The sequence below is a fragment of the Phyllopteryx taeniolatus genome, chromosome 7, assembly GCF_024500385.1.
Source record: "Phyllopteryx taeniolatus isolate TA_2022b chromosome 7, UOR_Ptae_1.2, whole genome shotgun sequence".
NCBI lineage: Eukaryota > Metazoa > Chordata > Actinopteri > Syngnathiformes > Syngnathidae > Phyllopteryx > Phyllopteryx taeniolatus.
Genome location: NC_084508.1, coordinates 882042 through 892659, shown reverse-complemented (window position 1 = coordinate 892659; position 10618 = coordinate 882042). Strand labels below are relative to the sequence as shown.

Here is a 10618-nt window from a genome sequence, read left to right as displayed (position 1 = left end):
TGAATGGGCTTCTGGGGATGTAAGGTGTGTGGACAATCAGTATCAAGTAGGTATATATGGCTTGCTTAGACATGGCAGGCTGAAATATGGCCTTCATGAAAACAAGTTGCGACATCTCTGCCCGTATTCTAAATTGTTGATGCACGTTTAGACGGCGGAATAGTCTTTGGACTCTTATGATGTCATACTCATAATCATCTGACCTATCTATATTTGAATTGTCAAGAACATGTCTGGAAATATCTCTCAAGGTTACACTTCTGTAAAGTACATTTCCGCCAAGGGATGAAGATATGATCAAGGTCAAACTATACTTTCATCTCTGTCATGTTTTTAGACATAAAGTTAAGAGATCTTGAGTACTCCTGTTTGTGCAATTTGTTTGAAAAAAGTTTGTGCAAAAGAAACTATAATTTACACTCTGGAATGTATCTTAACGAGATACATAAAACAACTTGTTCCTTATACGTTTCAACATTTTACAATAGAAAACGAGAAGACTCCTGGAACACGCACACACGTGTGCAATTTAAAAAAGGAGACCCCCGTCCTAACAGAGTGAAGATAATTGGATGAATACAACGGCAGTTTTTTTTTAACAGTGGCTTGCTCTCAATCATCTAGTTTGTAGTCTACGCTCTCAATGGAGACAGCAACACTGCCGGTGGATGGAGGGACGGGCCTTCCCACATGTGTGAAGATTCTCAACGTGTGTGTGTGTGTGTGTGTGTGTGTGTGTGAGTACCTTAAAAACTGCGTTCTGTTTGTTTCAAAAATAAATGCGCCTGCCCGCTGATCTATAAATGCATCATCAACAATACACAAGCAGAATTGAATATTTACAAATGATAAGTCATGATAAATGCACACACAACATAAAACAATTTAATAAATAAAAAAACACGTGTAAATTGCAGATATGTTAGTGGATTTGAAAAACACGTAAGTCACAAATATATTTGTGTCAAAAATGTTGAGATAAATCTCTCCCCATAGTTTTTCGTGGCATATAACAAAAAATAACAAGTAACTAACACGCCTTGTTTCCACCCGGTTTCAAACCAAGGACCTTTTGCAGCATGTAAGGCAAACATGATTACCACTACACTATGGAGACAGCTGGTTAAAGTTGTTCGACCGGCCCACCAGTACTATTTGTAGCTGACGACAACCCGACGGAGCATAAATCGAGTAATCATTCATTCATCTTCCGTCCCGCTTCTCCTCACAAGCCTTTGAAAAGTCTGAGGCGCTCCCATCAGGCCAGAGGACATGCGAAGAAATTCAAACAGCCATCGCGGTTTTGGGCACATCCTCCAGGCCCATGTGTCTCTCTAACCCTTCCCAGCATCACCTCGAAGTGTCCCCAAAGCTGCAACAGCTGCAGAAACGTGCATACGCCAGCCATGAAGTTGGCGTGAGGCACCGCACGCTCATTTCACTCTTGATACATCTGAACTTCGCCGTGAAAAAGAACGTACGCCACGTTTTTGTGCAGACGCTTTCTGGATTTGAGCGTACGCCATGTTTCAGTAGGAAAGCCACGCAAGTTTTTGGACATGAGGCCCCTGATGACTCCTGGATGTGTAGATGGTAGTTTCTTTTGTCCTCGTTTCCTATTTTTAGTTTTAGGATTTTTTTTTTTATTTTATTTTATTTTTAGATTATTGATTCCACCATGATTTATGGTCCAAAAACAGCGAAAATGCACTTTTTTGGTTTCCCTTACCATGTGGTGGCCCAGTCCGCCTTGGGTCATAACTGTAGCAGCAGTTTCCATAGTGTAGTGGTTATCACGTTCGCCTTACATGCCAAAGGTCCTCGGTTCGAGACCGGGTGGAAACAGCTTATCTTTCGAGCTGTTGTCTGTGGTTTGGCGGTCCCGTTATACGTCTCAACAGACGCAAAAGTATGATTTTTCCGGTACGACTTCTCAGATGTTCCAAATGTCAGCGATATGGACACAAGGGAGACAGAGTGGAGGAGAAATGCTGTCATTGTGGAGGACAACACAGGGTGACATTTGGGTGTGGATGCAACGTAAGAAAGACGAAATCAACAATGAACGTGATATTTCCACATAAGCAATAAAAGATTTATTCAGTAACAAGAACTTCTTTTTTTTTTTTTTATTTCTTCGAAGAGGCCAAAGAAGTACGATATTCCTTTCAACATTATTGTGAATAAAATCACAGTTTTTGCCCCCCAAAAGATTACCATATGGACAGTACCAAAACAGGTGGACAACTGTTTCAGCGTATTCGTTACAAAAGCTGCAGTTCACATCATCTTTCTTAAAATTCAGTTTTTTTCCATAATGGAAGGCGGCATGGTGGACGACTGGTTAGAGCATCTGCCTCACAGTTCTGAGGACCAGGGTTCAATCCCCGGCCCCGCCTGTGTGGAGTTTGCATGTTCTCCCCGTGCTTGCGTGGGTTTTCTCTGGGCACTCCGGTTTTCCCACATCCCAAAAACATGCGTGGTAGGTTAATTGACAACTCTAAATTGCCCGATGATGTTTTTTTTACTTTTTACTGAAACTTTATTTAGCACACCTTTTGACAAAAAAGATCCCAATATGCATTTACTTTAAAACCATGAAAATGATATTACCAGAACCATAATTTAAACAAACAAAAAATAAAAATTTACACAGAATAAATAAAAAAGAAACATTAAAAATTCAACACCAGTGACCCATGTTCGCGGCACGGTGGACGACTGGTTAGAGCGTCAGCCTCACAGTTCTGTGGACCCGGGTTCAATCCCCGCCCCCGCCTGTGTGGAGTTCGCATGTTCTCCCCGTGCCTGCGTGGGTTTTCTCCGGGCACTCCGGTTTCCTCCCACATCTCAAAAACATGCATTAATTGGTGACTCTAAATTGCCCGTAGGTGTGACTGTGACTGTGAGTGCGAATGGTTGTTTGTATGTGCCCTGCGATTGGCTGGCAACCAGTTCAGGGTGTACCCCGCCTCCTGCCCGATGACAGCTGGGATAGGCTCCAGCACGCCCGCGACCCTAGTGAAGAGAAGCGGCTCAGAAAATGGATGGATGGATGGATGATCCATATTCATCTACTGAGCAAAAAACATTTCCTATAGCCCACCTATCCACAAAATCATCCAGATTATTGGTAACCGTATATAAGGTGTGGTCCACCCTTAAACGGGCTGCCACCAACCCTTTGAAACAGTAAAGCGGATCAGTCCGACTTGCTCCAACCATCTTGTTTTTCCTCCTTTTCCATATCGCCAATTTAGCACTTGCAAACATAAAATTCATTAACACCACAGTTTTCTTCCTTTTTCTGGAATAAGTTGGTCCAAATCTAAATAGATGGAAAGAGAAAACCTCCACCAACCCCCCCACCCACTCCTTTAATATTTTAAAGAAAACAGCCAACCGGGGACATAGAAGCACTAAGTGGTCCAATGTCTCTGCATGTAAACAAAATGGACAACCTTTCCCAGTGCGAGGGTCTAAGTGAGCACTGTATCTGTTCGTAGCTATTATTCCATGTATAATCCTCCATTGGATGTCACCCATCCGTTTTTCAACAGGAGGTTTATACAGGACCCACCAGCTTCCTTTTAGGGAAAATTCCGAACCAAACACCTCTGTCCACCTCGACTCTCTGACTCCAGCGATCCATTGTTCAGCACCTTTAACCAACTCTCGTAGAGCCACTTTCCGCTACAGGAGCTGAAGTTCCCAAGTTGTGGAGTTTTTAGGGACAGTACGATTCCACTCTGCTCCCTCCATTCCCCCACAGCAGGAATCACGCCAAGAGGAGGAAAAACATACTCAGCCCCCTCACTCCACTGGTGAGCTAAATCACTGTTCCATATAAAGTCCTGGTGTTTTGCTGACAGCGACCGCCACACCTCCTTCACAGGACCCTGTAGAACTCGGTTGGAGTGGACACCAGTCCTCTCAGCCAGTGTCTCTGGGGATGTCCTCATTAGGTGTCGCATCTTCACAATCCCTGCCTCCCTGAAAGCGCTTCTCATAGTGTCAGACAAAAAAGCACTCAAAGGTAGAATAGGGGCTCTTCACACAACCACAATCCAGGCTCTGCAGAGGCTCGAGTAAAGTCCAAAGTCTGCCATGTATCAAGGACAGAGCTGTAAAAAGGTGACAGTCCATCCAAACCAGAGCCAGAGGACAACAGGAAGAGATGTTTGTCATAACCCAGCCGTCCGGCCCTCCGGAGCAGCAGACGAGCGACTGCTGACCAGCAGATTGAGTCTTTGTACAACAGCCTCTGTGCCGTTTGTAAACGAAAAACAGCCATCCTGGAGGCAATGTCTATGAGGCCCTGCCCCACTTCCGTCACAGGGAGATACAGGACTGACGCTCTCATCCAGTGAGGACCAGACCAGGAAAAGTCCACCAGCATCTTCTGTAGCTGTTTAATCAGTCCTGGTGGGGGTGCTCACACCTGAAGTCTGTGCCACAAAAAAGAGGCGATGAGATTGTTTACAATCAGAGTTCTTCCCCTGTAGGACAGCTGAGGTAGCAACCATTTCCATCTAGACAATTTAGCTTGCACTTTTCCCAGCACTCCCTCCCAATTTTTAGCAACCATCTTGTCGTCACCCAAATAAATCCCCAGAATTCTCAACCCACTATTTCCCCATGTAAGGGCACCAGGGAGACCATACGCAGTCGCCTGTGTTGGATTACCAACCCAACATGCCTCACTCTTTTCCCAATTTACCTTAGCTGAGGAAGCCTTTTCATACAGCGTTAGACTTTCTCTCAGTGCCTCTATGTCCCCATGTCCCTGGACCATTACAGTAATGTCATCAGCGTAGGCTGACATGACCATGGGAAGGCTATAAGTCATCTCTGGCAGACATAGACCTTTCAAAGTTTTCCTTAGTCTCAATAGGAGAGGCTCGATAGCAAAACTATACAATAGTCCCGAAATAGGACAGCCTTGTCTAATCCCTCTCCCGACCACGACTGGTCTGCTCAGTCCTCCCCCAACCTTAACTACACAACATGTACTCTCATACAGGAGTTTCACCCATGATACAAAATGCTCCCCAACTCCAAAAGTGCGCAATGTGGAAAATAAGAAAGAAACATTCACACGATCAAATGCTTTTTCCTGATAATGCCTACATCAACACCGTATGCCTTGCTCACATTAAAAATATCTCTCATTAAAAATAAATTGTCCAACAAAGATCTGCCAGGGATGCAGTACGACTGGTCTTCACCAATTACAATGTCCATATAAACTTTTAGTCTATTTGCCAAAACTTTGGATAACATTTTATAGTCCGTACATAGTAAGGCAACAGGTCTCCAATTCTTGAGCAAAGTTAAATCCCCCTTTTTTCGCAGAAGAGAGATCACCGCACACCGACAGGAAGCTGGAAGAGTCCCTCTCCCAAAGGAGTCCTTGAAAATCTCCAACAAGTCAATCACAATTATATTCCAGAAGTGTTTATAGAAATCTGCTGCTATTCCATCCAAACCTGGGGCCTTACCAGAGGCCTTACCAGTCAATTCCTTCAGAGTAATGTCAGAACCCAGGACATCTTGTACATCAGATCCCAGCTGAGGGACACCCTGAAGTAGTGTCTCTGTAGCCTTTCCATCGCACGTTTCTGCCTCAAACAGGTTGGAGTAGAAAGACACCGCTAGCCTTCTCATTTCTGCAGAATCTGAAGTCAGCGTCCCATCAGGCCGCTGAAGGCACACCATTTGTTTCCTCTGTCCAAAAGATCTCTCCAGGTTAAAAAAGAACGAGGTGGGTGCATCGATGTCCCTCAGTGTGGTAAAACGTGACCGGACCAGAGCTCCTTTATCCTTCTCTTGAAGAAAACAAGTCAACTGCTGTCTTTTTTTTAATTTAACTGCTCTGTATTTTCAGCAGCCACACTCTCCAAAACCTCAATGTCCTCTTCTAGTTTCTCTATAGCCTTCCGAGTATTAATACGAGAGAAGGATGCGTACTGTTGGTAAAACACTTTCACTTGACTTTTTCCTACCTCCCACCACTGAATTAAGGAGGGAAAAAACTCTTTATTGGCTCTCCAATTACTCCAAAACAATTTACAATTTTCACAAAAAACAAAATCATGTAAAAATTTGACATTAAAATGCCAGAATGATTTCGGCTTGTCCATGTGTGACAAAATTAGCTCCAATAATACCAAATGATCTGTAAAACCAACTGGGGAAATTTGACAATGAATTGCCCTAGTGTTAAAAGCCACAGACATAAAATCTGTCTAATCTGGCTGCGGTAACTACGCCATCAAAACCTTTCAGTCGGGTATATTGTCTGTCGGTCGGGTGCTTTGTCCTCCACACATCATCTAAATCCAACTCCTTGGTCATCTTTGACAAGAAACAGGACGACTGGGTATGGAGCTCCTGTCCTATTCTATCTAAAGCGGGATCGGTGCAATAGTTACAGTCCCCCCCAACTAAAACACATTCTCCTTTATCACAGTTGTCCAAATTCTCCTTTAGTACATGAAATAAACTCAAACGGTCCCGCCCGCAATTTGGTGCATATACATTCACAAATTTAAACATAATGTTTTGATTTCTGCTTTAACCATTAGAATCCTCCCTGCAACTCTTTCGGTCATCGATAAAACATTAACACTAAGAGTGGGACAAAATAATATACCGACCCCCGCACTAAGATTAGAGCCATGACTGAGAATGTACTGACCGCCCCAACATAGCCCCCAGTCCGTTTCATTTAAATCATCAGTGTGTTTCTTGCAACATAGCGACATCTATTCTTTTTTGTTTTAGGATTTCTAACACTACCGCCCTCTTCTGTGCATTTCTACCCCCGTTAATATTTAAGGATGCAACCCGTAAAGAATTCATATTAATAAAAGAGAGAGAAAAACAACCAGCCAAAAGCCAACAGCAGAGAAAACACCCAGTGTTGTAGTTCCATTTCTAATTTAATAATCAACTCTCAATTTTTTCTGTCTTTTACCACTTAAAATTTTCCTAGCAGCAAGTCACATGCTTCCTCAGGCGATATCTCTTCTTGTCCTCAAGCAAGTCTGTTCCTACCACCTTCTGTAGGGTACTCACAGTCTTCACAAACTTTCTAACATCTGGAAAATATTCTTGTACATCAACCGTTTTACCGAATGTATCCTCCAAAAACTCATCTAATTCTTTCAAAGGGTATAAACCCTTACTCTGGGAAACGCTGTCAGCAATTGAAGCAACATCAGAGTCACCATCAGTCTCCAGCCCCATAGCCTGGCTACCATCACCATGCTGAACCTGGTCTACTATATCATCATCAGTGTTTACCCTGTCAGCAGCCTTCAGCTGCTGTCTCACATCACTAGCCTGTGCCAATTTCATCCGATCAACAATATTATTGTGTTCTATAATTTGCATGTCATTCTTACTTTCATCATTCTCAATAATAGCACGTTTTCCCTCTACCTTCGCCGCCACCGATACACGGCTTACAGCAAGGGGTACCTCCGCCGTCGAGACGGCATTCACACTCATAGGGCCCACTCCAACGGGGTCAGGCTCAGCCGTCCGCTCCTCAACGTCAACGACCCCGTCCACAACCGGACCTGCCTGGGCGTGATCCTCGGGGCTATCAACAGCAGCAGGTCTCACTGTAGCATTGTTATGCGGGCACGCCACCTGTTTATGACCAACATCTCCACACTCAAAACATTTGATCCTTCCCGAGCTTGCATACACCATATACATTCCTTCCTAATGGCAATCACGGAAAGAAACATCCAACGTCTGCGTCTGAGAGTCTAAAAACATGAAAACCTGTCGTCGAAATGACTGAACATGCTTCAGTTTTTCATCCTTACATCCTAACCAAACATTACGAAATCCGCTAGCAAACTTACCAAAACGCTTCAGCTCCCATTCCAGCGCCTCGTTCGAAATAAACGGAGGGACGCCCGAAACAGTGATCCGTGTTGACGGTACGGCCAGCGGGGAAACTGGGATTAACTCGTCATTTAGAATTAATCCATTCTCTATAAATTCCATTACATATTTTTTATGCTTAAAAAACACAACCACCGCTTTATTCATGCGGGATGCATGTGAGATATGCATACATCCCACCTGTTCGCCAACAGCCAGCAGCACTTGCTCCACCGTGAAGCTCGGCTGTGGCACAATCCGCACGCCGTGCCTCAGAGACGGTGGCGTCTCAGGCGGCGCCATCCTCGCAACGGGGCACGGACAAAACCTTACGAAAAAAAGACGAACCTTTATTAATACACAAAAGCCTACACCGTGAAGATACAATAATCACACTGTGAGAAAACATGTATTTACATAAATATACAAAATCTTTCTTCCAACTCTCCCTCACACTTCTCTGAAACACACCACCACAGAAGAAGAAGACTTTTTTTGACTTTTTCAAGAAACTTCATTTAGCACACCTTTTGGCAAAAAAAGATCCCAATATGCATTTACTTTAAAAACATGAAAAAGATATTACCAGAAACATAATTAAAACAAAACAAAAACAAATGAAAATTTACACAATATAAATAAAAATTAAAATTAAAAATTCAACACCAGTGATCCATATTCATCTACTGAACACAAAACATTCCCAATAGCCCACCGATCCACAAAATCCTCCAGATTATTGGTAACCGTATAAAAGGTGTGCTCCATCCTTAAACGGGCTGCCACCAACCCTCTCAAACAGTAAAGCGGATCAGTCCAACTAGCTCCAACAATCTTGTTTTTCCTACTTTTCCATATAGCCAATTTAGCACTTGCAAACATAAAATTCATTAACACCACAGTTTTCTTTCTTTTTCTGGAATAAGTTGGTCCAAAAATAAAAAGATGGAAAGAGAAAACCTCTCCCAACCCCTCCACCCACTCCTTTAACATTTTAAAGAAAACATCCAACCGGGACATAGAAGCACTAAGTGGTCCAATGTCTCTGGGTGTAAACAAAATGGACAACCTTCCCCAGTGCTAGGGTCAAAGTGAGCTCTGTATCTGTTCGTAGCTATTATTCCATGTATAATCCTCCATTGGATGTCACCCATCTGTTTTTCAACAGGAGGTTTATACAGGACCCACCAGCTTCCTTTTGGGGAAAATTCCGAACCAAACACCTCTGTCCACCTCGACTCTCTGACTCCAGTGAGCGATCCATTGTTCAGCACCTTTACACAACTCTCATACAGCCGCTTTCCACTACAAGAGCTGAAGTTCCCAAGTTTTGGAGTTTTTAGGGACAGTACGATTCCACATTGCTCCCTCCATTCCCTACCAGCAGCAATCACGCCAAGAGGAGGAAAAACATACTCAGCCCCCTCACTCCACTGGTGAGCTAAATCACTGTTCCGTATAAAGTCCTGGTGTTTTTCTGACAGCGACTGCCACACCTCCTTCACCAGACCCTGTAGAACCCGGTTGGAGTGGACACCAGTCTTCTCAGCCAGTGTCTCTGGGGATGTCCTCATTAGGTGTCCCATCTTCACAATGCCTGCCTCCCTGAAAGCGCTTCTCATTGTGTCAGACAAAAAGGCACTCAAAGGTAGAAAACTGTTATTGAATAGTGGCTCTTCAAACAACCACAATCCAGGCTCTGCAGAGGCTCGAGTAAAGTCCAAAGTCTGCCAAGCATCAAGGAGAGAGCTGTAAAAAGGTGACAGTCCATCCAAACCGGAGCTAGAGGACAGCAAAAACAGATGTTTGTCATAACCTAGCCGTCCGGCCCTCCGGAGCAGCAGACGAGCGACGGCTGACCAGCAGATTGAGTCTTTGTACAACAGCGTCTGTGCCGTCTGTAAACGAAAACCAGCCATCCTGGAGGCAATGTCTATAAGGCCCTGCCCCCCTTCCGTCACAGGGAGATACAGGACTGACGCTCTCATCCAGTGATGACCAGACCAGAAAAAGTCCACCAGCATCTTCTGTAGCTGTTTAATCAGTCCTGGTGGGGGTGCTAACACCTGAAGTCTGTGCCACAAAAGAGAGGCGACGAGATTGTTTACAATCAGAGTTCTTCCCCTGTAGGACAGCTGAGGTAGCAACCATTTCCATCTAGACAACTTAGCTTGCACTTTTCCCAGCACTCCCTCCCAATTTTTAGCAACCATCTTGTCGTCACCCAAATAAATCACCAGAATTCTCAACCCACTATTTCCCCATGTAAGGCCACCAGGGAGACCATACGCAGTCGCCTGTGTTGGATTACCAACCCAGCATGCCTCACTCTTTTCCCAATTTACCTTAGCTGAGGAAGCCTTTTCATACAGCGTTAGACTTTCTCTCAGTGCCTCTATGTCCCCATGTCCCTGGACCATTACAGTAATGTCATCAGCATAGGCTGACACGACTATGGGAAGGCTATAAGTCATCTCTGGCAGACAGAGACCTTTCAAAATTTTCCTAAATAGGAGAGGCTCGATAGCAAAACTATACAATAGTCCTGAAATAGGACAGCCTTGTCTAATCCCTCTCCCGACCACGACTGGTCTGCTCAGTCCTCCCCCAACCTTAACTACACAACATGCACTCTCATACAGGAGTCTCACCCATGATACAAAATGCTCCCCAACTCCAAATGCGCGCAATGTGGAAAATAAGAACGAAAGATCCA

The 10618-nt window shown here is 44.2% G+C and overlaps 1 non-coding gene across 1 annotated transcript; it reads left to right on the top strand.

Annotated features, from left to right (window-relative positions):
- Positions 1 to 1772: 1772 nt before the first annotated feature.
- Positions 1773 to 1845, top strand: trnav-uac (transfer RNA valine (anticodon UAC)). Its single transcript has one exon. It is a non-coding gene; the product is annotated as a tRNA-Val (tRNA).
- The last annotated feature ends 8773 nt before the right edge of the window (positions 1846 to 10618 follow it).